General features: G+C 36.8%; 1 protein-coding gene and 1 long non-coding RNA gene across 4 annotated transcripts in view; one reads left to right on the top strand and one right to left on the bottom strand.

Moving 5' to 3' along the window:
• The window catches only part of HIPK3 (homeodomain interacting protein kinase 3), a 113724-nt gene that overhangs the window by 88522 nt on the left and 11609 nt on the right, over positions 1-13593 (bottom strand). The window lies entirely within an intron of this gene.
• The window catches only part of LOC143163142 (uncharacterized), a 28855-nt gene that overhangs the window by 11598 nt on the left and 3664 nt on the right, over positions 1-13593 (top strand). For all 3 annotated transcript variants that reach the window (XR_012995844.1, XR_012995842.1, XR_012995843.1), the window contains 2 exons: positions 6094-6168; positions 8205-8312. This is a non-coding gene — a long non-coding RNA (uncharacterized LOC143163142). The remainder of the gene's footprint in view (positions 1-6093; positions 6169-8204; positions 8313-13593) is intronic.

The raw sequence follows: 13593 nt of genomic DNA, 5'->3' as shown, positions 1-13593 counted from the left end.
TAACATTTTCCCTCTCCTGAAAGACAAAAATGCATATACCATGTAAAGCCCAAGAAATATAACCACCAGTCTCACTGAAATCTTCAAGAAGTACATCACTGACATGGGTGGGATCAAGATTTTACTCTGATATTTTCCCATTTCTTCAAGTGCTAATTACACGCATATCAACGTACCCTCAAAAGCCAGTACTTGGAGATCAAAATTACTGAGAAGAGTAAAAAAAACCCAAAACAAACAGGAAAACCCCCCAAAAAACCCAACCAAAACCACCAATCACAAAACCCCAAACTGGATTGTTAGTGTGGTTCCATTCATAATTACATGCCATATAAATATGGAAATCAGCTTTTTATAGTCTGGCATGATGACAGCTATTTACTTGTGAATTTAAAAGCAGTATAAATATTTTTGTTTTAACACATGAAATGTAACTATCAGTCATCAAACATTCTTTACCATTTAAATGCACTTCTTTAGCAGATGCAAATTCATGTATTATACTAGAAACTAATAACTATTTCACAGCAGGGTATGAGTAGCTCTTCATTTTTTATTAAATAGTTGTATCTGTTACATGTGTGAAAGATTGCTTTAGCTGCTTATATAAGGCTTTTAAGCCAGAATAGCATACCGCTCAGAAGATGATACTGAAAAGCACTAGTTTAATTCAATAATTACTTCTTTAACTTTCTCATGTTTCAATTCCAAGCTCAAAATATTATCTTTAATTAAAAATACAATAGGAAATTGCTTAGTTATCTAGTTCTTTAACAGTGTACTTCTTAGTATAAGGCACTTAAAACTAATTTAATCACTGTCTGTACCCTTTGCACTAAGTGGCGCTTAAAAATCAGCTGGTTAACTCATGTCCCTTAACTGATTTGTTTTATATACCTAAGAAAAAAAAATCAGCTCCTAGCTGTATTTCTGATCAGTGATGGGAATATCTTGATTGCAGCAATCTGGTCATTTATCCTTTTCCCCTTTCATTTCAGTAAGCGTATCTTTCAATGGTAGCCTCAGAAACGCCTTCTGGTCTAGCAGACTCAGTTCTGTCACTTCTGTCACATCAGTTGCATTTACATTATTTACAATGATTTTATATTGCCTTTTGTACCTTATTAACCTCACTAAGTGACTGTGGAATCGAAGTTACTCATTAAAACATCTTTAGCAAAGCTCCTTTCTAAATAATACTTTTTATTTAGTTTCTTTTCAGAGTATAATTTTTAAAGCTTGACATTTATTAGACAAACAATAATGAAGTTGTGAGGCTTCCAAAGTGATGTATTTGAGACCTCTTTCTAACCTTTTAATTTAAATCTTAATTTGGAATTAGTTTAACATGAGAAAGTGAAATCTATTTTTCACTCTAATCCTAAGCCAATATTAGTTCAGAGAATTATTTTGTCTGAGCTAGAGAGCATATATTTTACCATTAAAAGTAATCTGTGGCAGGGAATGTATTTAATGCTGCCTAAAATAATTAATTTCAGCCCAAAGAAAACTCACATCATCTTATTTCCACAAACCACAATGAGAAGTCCACTTTTTTTTTTTCCAGACACCTTAGAATAATTTTGTCTCTCTGTAGTCCTTCTCTGTATACTGGTCTTGCTTAGGTGATGCTAATGGGTACCTGGAAATGAGGTAGTTAACACATCCCCTAAAAGGTTTGCTTTAGACATCTGTAGAAAGATTCTTCTACCTAAGACACATCAAGACAGCCCTCAGAAGTGATTGAGCTGAAGTATATTGGGACAAAAAAACATGATTTAATGCAACAGTTTGATTACATGGCAATATGTTGACATTATTTATTACAAATACCTACAAAATCACTACACTTTCATGAATCCTTCCCATTTAGTTGAATCAGTCTTTCTTAGTAGAAAACCAGGCTTAATCAGTATTTCCCAAAAAAGAATGGTAAATATTGCAAAACTTGCTGAACCTAATCTAGGTGCTAATCAAAATAAAAACTCTCCTAATACTTTATTCTGTGAGATAACCTTTCAAATATAATCCCATCCCTGGCATTGGGAATGTTCAAGTATTGCAAATTGTGTGGTTTGGTTTATGGTTTTGTTTCAAAAAACAACAAACAAAAAAGCTGTTCCCTCTTCCATTGACAGTCACTCCCCTATTATTGAAGCTCTTGAAATGAGTTTGTCTCACGAAGCCAACTGGTACATCCCATCCCACAGCAGGGAGTGCTGACTGACAATGCCTCAATACCAGTTTCTGACCAAGCAGTGGCTCAGGAAATCTGTGGCTTCTGCCAATCAAGTATTCATCATGTTGCTCAATTATCTGAAATGCTTCCTAGCAGGCTGGAAATGACACACACCGACAGTGGATGTGGGGAGCTGCACCCCACCATCATCTAAAAGACAAGACAGAAAGGGAAGATACTCATGGCCGAGAACTTAAGCTCGTCTTTCTCTTCCTAGCAGCAAGCTGGTGGGTAGTAGTTGTACCATTTTGCCAAAGACTTTTCAATGTTTTTCAAACTGTCCCCTTCAGTCATGGAATGAGAGGCATATGATGACAGATTTTGCCGTCACCTGCAGAATTTCCTCTCACTGATGTCATTTCAATGCAGAGCTAAACCACCCATGGATGTGTCCACAGTAGCTGTGGTGTTGCTTTATGTCCCTAACAGTCCAGCAACACGGCAGGACTGAAAACCAGCCAAGGAATCAAAGAGAAACAATGGAAAAAACATGCCATTTTTTCCCCCCATCAGAAAGCTTTATAGTAAATTTACTTTCCAGCTAAGGGAAATCATAGTGCTTTGAAGTAGTCTATCGGTAAGTACAAAATCAGATGTACTATCAGCAAAGTTTTGATCTTCTTTGAATGAGACGATATTAAACTTTACAGTTAGCTCAGCCAACACTGTAGAAATTTAACATTGTTAAATTTAATTACATTTAATCATTTTCTATCCTATATGAAGAACACACTTCTCCTGGGCTGCATGATTATTTTTCCATTTCTAGAGCGCTCCCTCCCACACACTCAAAGGTTAAGACCCTTCCCTTTTTCCTCACGTGCCATAATTCTGATTGACTCCGGGAACTAAGGATTCTACAATGCAGTTTTGTGCCACTGCCATCACAGCCTCCAGCACAGAGGTGGGCCAGGGCACACGCTGTACTCCAAGCCTGCGTAGCTGCTGGAATGGTCCCCGAGGGGGTTGATCAGACAGAAGCAAACTGGAATAGTTCTCATCTTTCACAGACACTAACCCAGCTCCTGCTTTAGCTTTAAGAATGGGAAGGCTGTAAAGGTACCATTTAATCATCTGCATTCCCCACTTTTCCCTTCCAACTAGCATTCTGATTTGTCTTTTCCTGCAGGTTTTAGAAACAACTACAATATTCAATTGATTTTCTATTAAAGGACATTGTATTCTCAGAGTTAAATTTCTATTATAATTAAGTTTTATTTTGGTTTGGTCTCGGGACATGACAGCGGCTAACCCAATTCACTTTTATAGATCATATTAGATGAATCATAGATGAAAATGATAAGTTTCCTAGGTCATTCAAGGTGAAATAGAATTTCAGATGTAATACCTTCTTATAGAAGAAACAATACTTAGATGACTATTGAACAAATATTTGCAATAAATTCTAACTAACAAATTGCACTGCAGAAGGAGTAGTGAAAACAGAGACACTGTTCTTCCAGATTTTGTGCTACATGTATCATATCAAATATGAAGCCTTGCCCTGACATGTACAAAGCATTGTATAACAGTATGAAATCCCAGCACTGATGAAACTCTGATTACCACCCACTGAAATGCCTAATTCCTCCCATGCCTTTTTGCATATTTTTCCCCCCTAGTTGGCCGAGCCATCTAGCTATAGTCCTGAAGTATCTGTTGGTTAGTTTCTATGTGTCTTGAACGGGTAAGAATTTTTATTTCTGGTAAGAATTTTTATTTCTCCTCTGTTTTTTCCTTTCTTATTCCTGAAGAATGGCATATTCTCTAATTAAAAAAAAAGTTTGAGACAGAGTGTGAGATAAGGAACACTAATTAGTGAAACGCCTTCAACATATGTACTTTAAATTTTTCAATTTTACGCTGTACATTATAAAAAAAAATCTAGAGTAGATCAACTAAGTTATTTTGTACTGATGGTACTACAAAAACTCATTTTACAGAAATAAAATCACAGTTTCGCAATGTAATTAAAAAGAAAAAAAAGGTTGGCCAGAAATATCAACAACATATGCTTTTTATGAAGAGCATACTGCAGGAACCATCTCATCTCCATGAATAAGCATTTACTCATCCTTGTTAGCAGATATATATGCCTACTTGTCCTGTAACTTAACATTGAAGGCCAAATTAAAAAGATGTAATACATTATTTGCTGAACAAAAACAGAAATTATCCATATAAAAAGTTTATTATTAAAAAGACTCTTAAGAGAATGCCAACATTGATTTGAATTGACTCCAGGTGTTACTCTGCTTATTATTTGGAAGGTTGTAAGTTAATTCAGTGGCACTTGGACACAGAAAAGGTATGATGCAAAACTGAAACCAGAGTAATAAACTTTGAAAGAAAGATGACATTAATAGGAGCAACCAATGACAAAATAAACTGTAGATCTAAGCAATGGCTAATCAAACCTAAGAGGATTTACCCAATTAATCCTGTGTTGCACAGCTATCCAGATTGCTTTTCCGTGCAATCCATATTGTAACTACTCACTACTTACTCTTAGCTTTCTAGAAACAAGTGACATATCACATAACAAGCTAAACAGTATTAACTATTTTTGAACTGGTTTACTGTACTACTGTGTAAGCAGTTGGCTAATACACTGTAAAAATAGTTCCAGAGCTCCAAACTGTTTGGAATGTTTCTTTTTTAAATCACAAACCAAATGGTAACAGTAAATATTAATTATTTGGAGAGCAGCATTTGCCTTTCGAAGGGAACCTCTTTTTTAAAAGAAATTGTGGAAAAAGAACTTTATCTGCATACTTCATGTTTGGGTTTGAGTTCATCAAAGAAAACGTACAGGCTAACAAGAAGTGTATTGTCAAAGAAACCCAAATGGTTACGTTTAAAGGCTGCTCTAACTGATAAATTTAAAATATCTGACAAAGAAGCTTCAGAATGTGGCAGGTGTGTGTCATGTATAGTTTTACTGTCTAAGTAAAGCAAACATATGAAGAGATTAAAAAAAATAGATTAAGTGTTTTATAAGCTACTGCTAGCCTACACTAGCCAGCTGAAGGCTTTAAATAATTTAATCCCTTCAGCAACTGCCAGTCCCAACTGCAATACTGAAACAAGGTCTGAATTCAGTTTGAAACCCAACAGGTGCAGACTAATACTGCTTCCTTAATTCAGCTACTGATCTATGTTTACGCTTGTAGAGGACAGCATATTCTTAAATTCACCATGGCATTAATTAAATTAGTCTAAGTGCCTCTTGTTTTATCCCATCTTCTACTATCAAATTTACCTCAGACAGTACTCTGTTTCTTTCCCCTCCCTTCTAGAAATGTTCTTCATGCCAGATGGAAGACAAAGAGTTCTCAAAAAGCTTTTAAAATAGATTTTTCTTTATAAAGAACTTATATAAAAAAACAAAATAAACCAGGGAAACTGAACAATATAAAACATTTAATACTGATTTTATTAGCTTGAATTTTAATATTTGGAAGTGGAAGGAGGTATATAAAGTTAATGGCAAGCAAAGTTTCTAATGGCATATCACCACTTGTACTCGGTCTTTTCTTTGGATAATCCAGGCAATTTAAGTTGCACCTGATACAAATAAGGTATTTCTCATTTTTATATGCTAATTATTTTTACCAACATTTGCTAGTAGCACAAACTAATGCATATTGCCAAAAGTAGTAATTCACCAGGAAAAAAGTCAAAGTAAAAAAGCAGCACTACTATGAAGCTTCTACCAACAGTAAGAGAGATGGGGTTTTTCCCCCCTTCTCTTTCAAATCAGGGACAGTTTAACAAAGCACAGGGAAATGCTGCTTAGTATCCTACTTCCCACAGAAGTTTAAAGGCTAACCTATATTCTTCTCCAATCACAGGACGAGAGAAGAAGAAACTTCCCACCACCTTACTTCTTTCACTGCCAACAGAGCTGGAAGATGAGACAATTCAAGGCATGACTTCCTTTCCCTTTCTTGCAGCCTGGGGCGTGCTCATACTTGGGATGCACACAGAGAGTTTTCTCTCTCAAGCAATTAAGCATCATGTTTGGCATATAGAAATGAGAGGATAGCATTACTTTTTAATGCAACTGTAATTCAAAATTTTTGCATGCTAAAGTAGCAAGGCACTGGAGTAATGAAGCCAGCTCAGATAGCAGATCATAATTCAATGTCATTCAATCAGTCAATCCTATAATATGCCGTGCAAGTGACATGCAGGCTTATGACAATGAAAACAGATTAAATGTACACGAAACCAAAATATTTTCTTAAATCCCAGGCTGCTCAAGATACTAATACCTAGCTAAAAAAATGCAAAGATTGTCATCCATAAAAAAATGTCCTGTGACTACAACAAAAAGTAAACTCTGGAGCACCAGAGATTTGAATTTCCAATAATTCTATCAGCACGTGGACAAACAATACTCTTAAGTATATTAAAAGTATCTTGAAATCAGATAGAACACAATTATTTCCACAGGTTTGTACACACAGAATGCAACTTTAAATTATTAACCAACAACTATTCTTTTGATTATGTGAAGTAATACAGGCACCATCCATTCTCTATTTTAAAACTGAATGTATTGAATTGTACATTTTTGTTTCATAATTCATCTTAATGTTGCTGTAATACAGATTTATTAACATTTACAGTGTGTTCTCTGATCACACTTGTATTTCAAAGCACCAAATGAATGAATTTTTGGAGCACAAAGCAACCTAAAGTGAATTCAGAGCTAGTGATATGGCTCTACCACTTAGTTTATACAAACCTGAAATTTAAAATTCAGGTTCAAAACCATCTATTCCAGGATTATGACTTTTGAAAGAAGGAAAAGTCAGGAGGGGAGAAAATTTACAAAAGACAGATTGTAGGAAGGCTCAGTCAGTGATAATATCTGTATTCTATTAACAAAGCCTAGTTTTAATTCAGAAATCCCTATATATCAAATAACTTACAATATTCAAGGTATATCATTTTATTCCTGTAAGAATGTATTTACATAAACAATTTTTAGTCACATGAATAATCACTGCCTAAGAATCCCAGATGATTACACTGGGAATTAAGAGTTTGCAGAACCAGACCTTCATTAAGTATTTAATAAACATGATGCTAATTGTTGCTAAAAAAAAATAAAAAAAATAATCAAAAAAACATGGCATTGCAGTGGTAAAATACTATACTACTCCATGGAGCTTTGGGGGAAAAGTAGTGCTTTTATGAAGACACTCACTCCCAGAGATAGCTGGTATGAGAAGGTGTGTGAAAGCTACCATGATATAGAGCTAGAAACTAAAGCAGTTAGCCAGATAGCCAAAAGATCTCAAAATAATAATAAATAGTGGGTTATTTTAAATTCCAGTCTTTGTGTTTTTCAAGTTCACTTCTTTGTTCTCTTTTCTAAAGCAGTTGCTCAAAAAACCCAATTAAACTAAACTTATAATGTATTTTTCAAGAACAGCAAGATTTAGGAAAAAAAACAAACCAGCTGCTGTGAAACTTCGAAGAGACTCCTAAGATTTGCCACTTTTGATCAGAAGGCATTGCAGCCTTTCCCTTCTATGTCTTGTAGAGATTTAAATGGAGGATAGAGTCATTTGGTCCTCTTACCCATCCCCTTTCTAGCAACATTCATCCCCAGGTATACACACATAGCAGGAGAAATTAATACACTTTTTCTTGCCTACTTGTTGTGTGAAGGGTACACGATGCTCCTGGTAGCTCTTATACCACCTGATGCACAAAAGCCAGGCAGAGTCTGGCTTCTCATTGAAAGCAGCATTCCAAATCCATTTTTCTTTCTGTTAAGCTAATTCTGCTTTACTTTGTTGTTGATTTGTCTGCAGAAGAGTACTGATAGAAGACAGAAAACAATACTACTTGCTAGAGGCAAGCACGATCCCGAAAGACACAGCCTAACTTTTCCTCAAAGTTCTGCCAAGGTACAGTATTACTGACTTGCAATGTTTCTGCTATTCAGGTCCTGAGAAAACACACAGAGAGGCTGCCAAGCTATCATGATACAGTGACGTGGACATATGTCCAAAACAGCTCCCATGCATACTGCTTTGCTGTATTGCATAATAATGTAAGTATCCTTTTATTGTATCAGGATTATTTAATGAAAGCCATTGTCTTATCTAATCTGGAATCGTTCAGTGGCAGTAAGGTACTTTGGCCTTCATCGTTCCTTGGATGAGCAACAATTGGTCTATGTTCAGTCTTTACTTGGAAGGCATCACAGTCTGAGAAGAGTCAGAGCAATGTAAGGTTAAATTAATTAAATTAATTAAGGTGGTGGGAACACCCTGCCCACTGTTGTACTGTATCTCTCTTGGACCCATCTGTCAACATTTTAGACTGTAAGAGATTCCCAATTTCATGACAGATGTTTGCCACAAACCAAAGGGCGGCTCCAAATTGGCAAATGTTTGCCTTTGTACAGCATCTTTTTTTCAAAGCCTGCAAATAATGTTTCAAACACACACTCATGTATTTTAGTAGACAGAATTTGGCAGAGAAGCACAGTGTAGAGAAATCCAGGCCTGCCCTGCTTGTGCCAATGTGAACTTGATGACTAGTTCTTTGAAGTGAATACTGAAGTCTCAAGTGTCCACTATACGTCTGTAAATATACAGGCTAATTAATAGCCTTGTTTTATGGACACTGGAAATAAGATTAGTAACTCACTTCCTATTCTGTTTGGGTTCCAGCCTATGCCCAGTCACCTCAGCATGACTGTCTTCATCTAGTCAAGTAAATGATAGGACTAACATTTATCACCTGCAGTTTCTTTTTCCACCCCCTCCAGAGGAGGAAAAGTTAATGTTAAAAGAACACCTCTTGCACTTGGGAGAGAAAATGGTTAGCTTTGTGTTAGTTCTTCATTACTGTGAAAATTAATTCCAATGGCAAGCAGCAGCCCCCCTGCTGTCACGTGACCGTAAGTGATACATAGTGAGTAATACACAGAACTTAAGTAGTGGTCTACATCCAGAACTGCATTACTGCAACGAAAGGTACTACACAAAAGATTAACCTAAGCTGTGCAACTTTGCATGTTAGTGTGGCTCTGGAGCCTATAACTCCCAGTCACTATAAATAGATGTATGATGCAGTACGCCCAGGATATGTATTTGCTCATTAGACTTTCTTCAGGAATGAAGTATCATTGATTACATGAGCTAACCCTCCCCACAAAAACCCTTACGGTTTCCTCTCACCATGACACAGCTCACCAGATAGTTACTACATGTATAATTTTCAGCAGCTGACTAGTATAGCACCCACCCTATATGAACACATGTGCGACCACTCTGAATCTCTCCCGAGAGCCATCACATAGTGGCCACGTGGCTTTTGTGAGTGCTCTGCTCTCAGTCCAGCCAAGCCCACCAACCACACAGCAAGCAGCAAAGCCCTGCTAAGAAACTAGCACAGACAGACGGGATTTTTCTGAAAGCAGTCTTGGTCACTTGCAAAGTGTGGCAGAGTAAGGAACACTTCAAATACTTAAAATGTAATTTCATAAGCATCCTTACTATTATTAGTACTTACGACTATTATTTTCCTTTTTCCTCCCCCCCTGTTTTTCCCTCAAGCTCATTTTCTAATTTTTCCTCTTCAGCATTTGTACTCAATTCTATTTCAAGTTGTGTATGTAGGGTTTTAATTATCTTCTATTTTGGGGCATTAAAAGATTCTGAATCATCCCACCTTCTGGGAGATTAGTAAATTCAGTGATTACCAAAAAAAACACTGCTGAATGCCTATTATCCATGTTAATTATTCAATTAAAAAATATGCTGGAGCCATCAGCAGGACACTTCCATTTCATGGTTGAATAGAAGAAAAAAAATCTTTCAAAATTGCTCTAAAGCAATTATTTTAAAACTTGTTTTTCAGAGCTAATCTTTCTCTTGTATCTACATGCTGGTACAATAAAACCTGTGCATGGAGGTCAATGGATGTAGCAGCCCATACAGAAATCATTCAGTAGATAGGGAGGCTTGTCTTGGACACCCCACTAAGATGAAGCCCTCATTCGTACCTATTTTTTTCCTTTCTGCATGTGTTTTAAGTAGAATACATTTTGTTTCTGCCTAACCTTTTTAGATACAAAGATGCTCCCACATGTGTTAGTATCCTGACACTCTTCTGGTTTCAGTATTTTAAACATACATTTATGATCACAAAGAGAATTTTTAGCCTAATCAAGCTTAGGACCATCAGTAATTCAGAGTCTTTAGAGTGATTTCTCCTCTTTCTAGCACTTCTGTGCTTCAAGCTTTATTTTTCTTCCATTTTTTTAATCTTGATCTTGCATTCAGAGTGCCTATATGCCATCTTATTGTCTGGCTACAGTCTGAAATGATTGACTGACTAAGCTGCTGAGGAAACCCAGCAGCAGATGAAAGAGTGGTCTGGGATGGAGCCCTTTCCTAACAGGTATTTACACCACAGCCAAAGCACTCACTGAAATATGCTTCCTCCCAGGTCTTTCAGGCTGGTCTTAAATTCATACATGCCTTCATACTTCATCACCACAGCAAATTAAGCTACTCCAAAACTCCTCCAAATCCTACTAACAAAAACCTGGGTGCATTTCAAAGGAACCTTTCATTTCTGGGATCCATTTGTAGCACCTGTGGAACAAGTGTTAAGCAACATACAGTAGTTTGCCAAAACAAGTAATTTTGAAATTAGCTAACCCAACAAGCACCACTACATGAAGATCTCGCATTACCTGTCTGAGGTTGCCATTATCAGAACATTTAGCCACTATAAATAAAGATGCACTAGAACACAGGATTTGAGCAGAAAATACACCTGGAGGTATACCTGTATCAGGCAACAACTTGCAAGGCTTGCCTGCGTTTTATACTTTCAGAAGGATTTTCAAGAGGACTTTCAAATGGAAGCCACCATAGAACAGTATCTACATGTACCCTGCTTCAAAGAAGGATAGGAGCAAATAGGTTTTTTCTGAGAGATGGCGTATGCAGGAAGCCTGTCAGTGCCTTGTAATTCCAGTTATGGTCTCTGCCCATCCTACCAGCAAGAGCAACATGGATGTTAACATATAAAATGGGGTCTGGGGAACAGAGCAGATAAATAGTAGTCAGCTGTGCATGATGCAAATGAATGGGTCAGGGATTACCATTAAAGGAGCCTGTCATATATATTTGTATACATATTTTTACACATACATACATAAATATACACACATCCTTTAAAATATGAAACAAGGATGAATATATAAGCTTCAGACTTTCTATTTTCAGGTGCATTAACATCTGCTGTACAGACACAAAAAGCCAAAAAGGTTAGACAAACAACTATATGCAACTTATGACTTAATATGAGAGAACTGTGTCTGCTGCCTGTCTCTAGGGTCTGTTCTTTCATTTGGGGCTAACTGAAGAGGTTTCTGCTTCCTAACTATTTCTAGCCAAATGTAAAAGCTGTGACTTCAGCAGACCACTTCAACTATCACAATCACGCTTGTTTAGAACAAGGCAGTTGTATCCTTCATTGAGTCGCTCCACACCTTTGTGCGGCTAGCACAGACAAAACACTTGTGCTCCATGGAGAAGTTTCTCCATATAAAATAGAGAAATTACTCTTCCCAGTCCAACGTGGGAATGATTCTGCTCAACCTTCAGTATCAGACTTGACAGGTGAGAAGACTGCCATTTGGTAAAGCCACCCACCCATCAGCTTCATGCAGGCTCAGGTCAGCTGGTGAGCAGCATTTCTATTCTCTCCTACCCAAAGCAGGGCATAGAAAAGTAACATAAAATCCAAATATTTAAAAACCGTTTAAGCATTCTTTTTACATTACTATTTCCATCCCCATTTGCTTTTCTCAGTTGCTTAACTTTAAAAAAAAAAAAAGGCAATTTTAAATCCAGAGCCACGGTGTATGTAGACGCCTGACACACCCCAGTGACTTGTTTTTACAGGAGTTGCACAGTAGTCCTTGTGTTGCCTCAGTAACAACTCCACACCAGGATACTGGAGGAAACCAGGGCACAATTTAATGAGCACCATGGCACGTACTCTGTAGTCCTAAAGCTACTTCAGTAGTGTCTGGGAGGAGGCTGTTTACTTCTTGCCTTGACATTTACAAAGAGAATATGAAGTAGACTCTGCCACCCATGACACACGTGCAAATCCCAGTGCTGTACAGAGCAATGTGACACAGTTATTGGCACAAATTATACCAGAGAAATGACCAGAGTACATGTATTGGGTTTGGAGTTTTTTCCTAAATATCTTCTACTTTTTTTTTTTTGTTAAATCTAATGTTCTGTAAGGAAGAAAAGACAGAAAAAATTAAATAAAGGAAAAAAAAATAAAAAAAGAAAAAAAAGAAAAGAAAGTCTTATGAGCCTTTAGAGAGAATAGGGAAGATCCTGCAAGGAAAATATCCCAGCTCAGTATCCACTAGACTAGTGAAGTTTTACAGTTCCCAAACCACATTCTGGATTTCATATGCTGACTTGCTAATGGAGCTAGCCTATAGTACATAAGAACTGGTGAGCTGCAAGCATACCACTGGTAGCAAAAACAGCAGTGAAAAAAGCAGGACAGATGCTTTATGAATAGCAGAGATGGATGTGACAGGATTCGCAAAAGCTGGTAGAGAAAGTTTAAGTAAGCAAGTAAACAAGCTAATATGTCTTCTGCTGGTTTCACCTTTTTGCTCTTTGTAATTGGAACCTTGTTTATAAAAGCTGTTTACTTCTCCCCCTACTCAAACAGCCTAGAGGTGCCACACCAGCCTGGACTGAATGCCCTTTTTTTTTTTTTTTTAAAAAAAAAAACAAAACCTTTTTGCTTTTCTGGTCAGGAAACAGGCAGAGGATGCAGGCCAGAGAGCCAATTCAACAATGATTTTGTGATTTTTTTCAAAGATAGCCAGTTCCTAAAAGGATTTGAAGGGTCAATAGGTGTCAAAAATACAACTTGCTCTGGAACAACTACAGTACCTCTTCACATTTTTATAGTAATTGTTAGGGACAAAAGACATTCTTCTTGCAATTAGAGGACAAATGCAACAGTCTACAGGATCTGACAGATCTGATGTGCAGAAAATAGCATTGCACTCAGAACAAGATGGTTACCTCAAATATACTATAACCCCATTTTGCAGCCAAAGCTCTGCAAATTACAAGTGATTCTTTAAAGCAGTCCACTAGTAAGATCTTTGTGAGCTTTACAATTAAGTTCTCTAGGATCAGAATTTAATCCAAAGACAAGGACAATCTAAGGAGAAGAAATAAGGATCCAACATTCAATATGAAATGATAGCCATGTGGAAAGCACAAACTCTCCAGATGGCATGTTTGGACTTTTTCTTCCTT

The sequence above is a fragment of the Aptenodytes patagonicus genome, chromosome 7 (assembly GCF_965638725.1).
Source record: "Aptenodytes patagonicus chromosome 7, bAptPat1.pri.cur, whole genome shotgun sequence".
Lineage (NCBI taxonomy): Eukaryota > Metazoa > Chordata > Aves > Sphenisciformes > Spheniscidae > Aptenodytes > Aptenodytes patagonicus.
The sequence above is the reverse complement of the archived record's forward strand: the minus strand, read 5'-3'. Positions and strand labels throughout refer to the sequence as shown.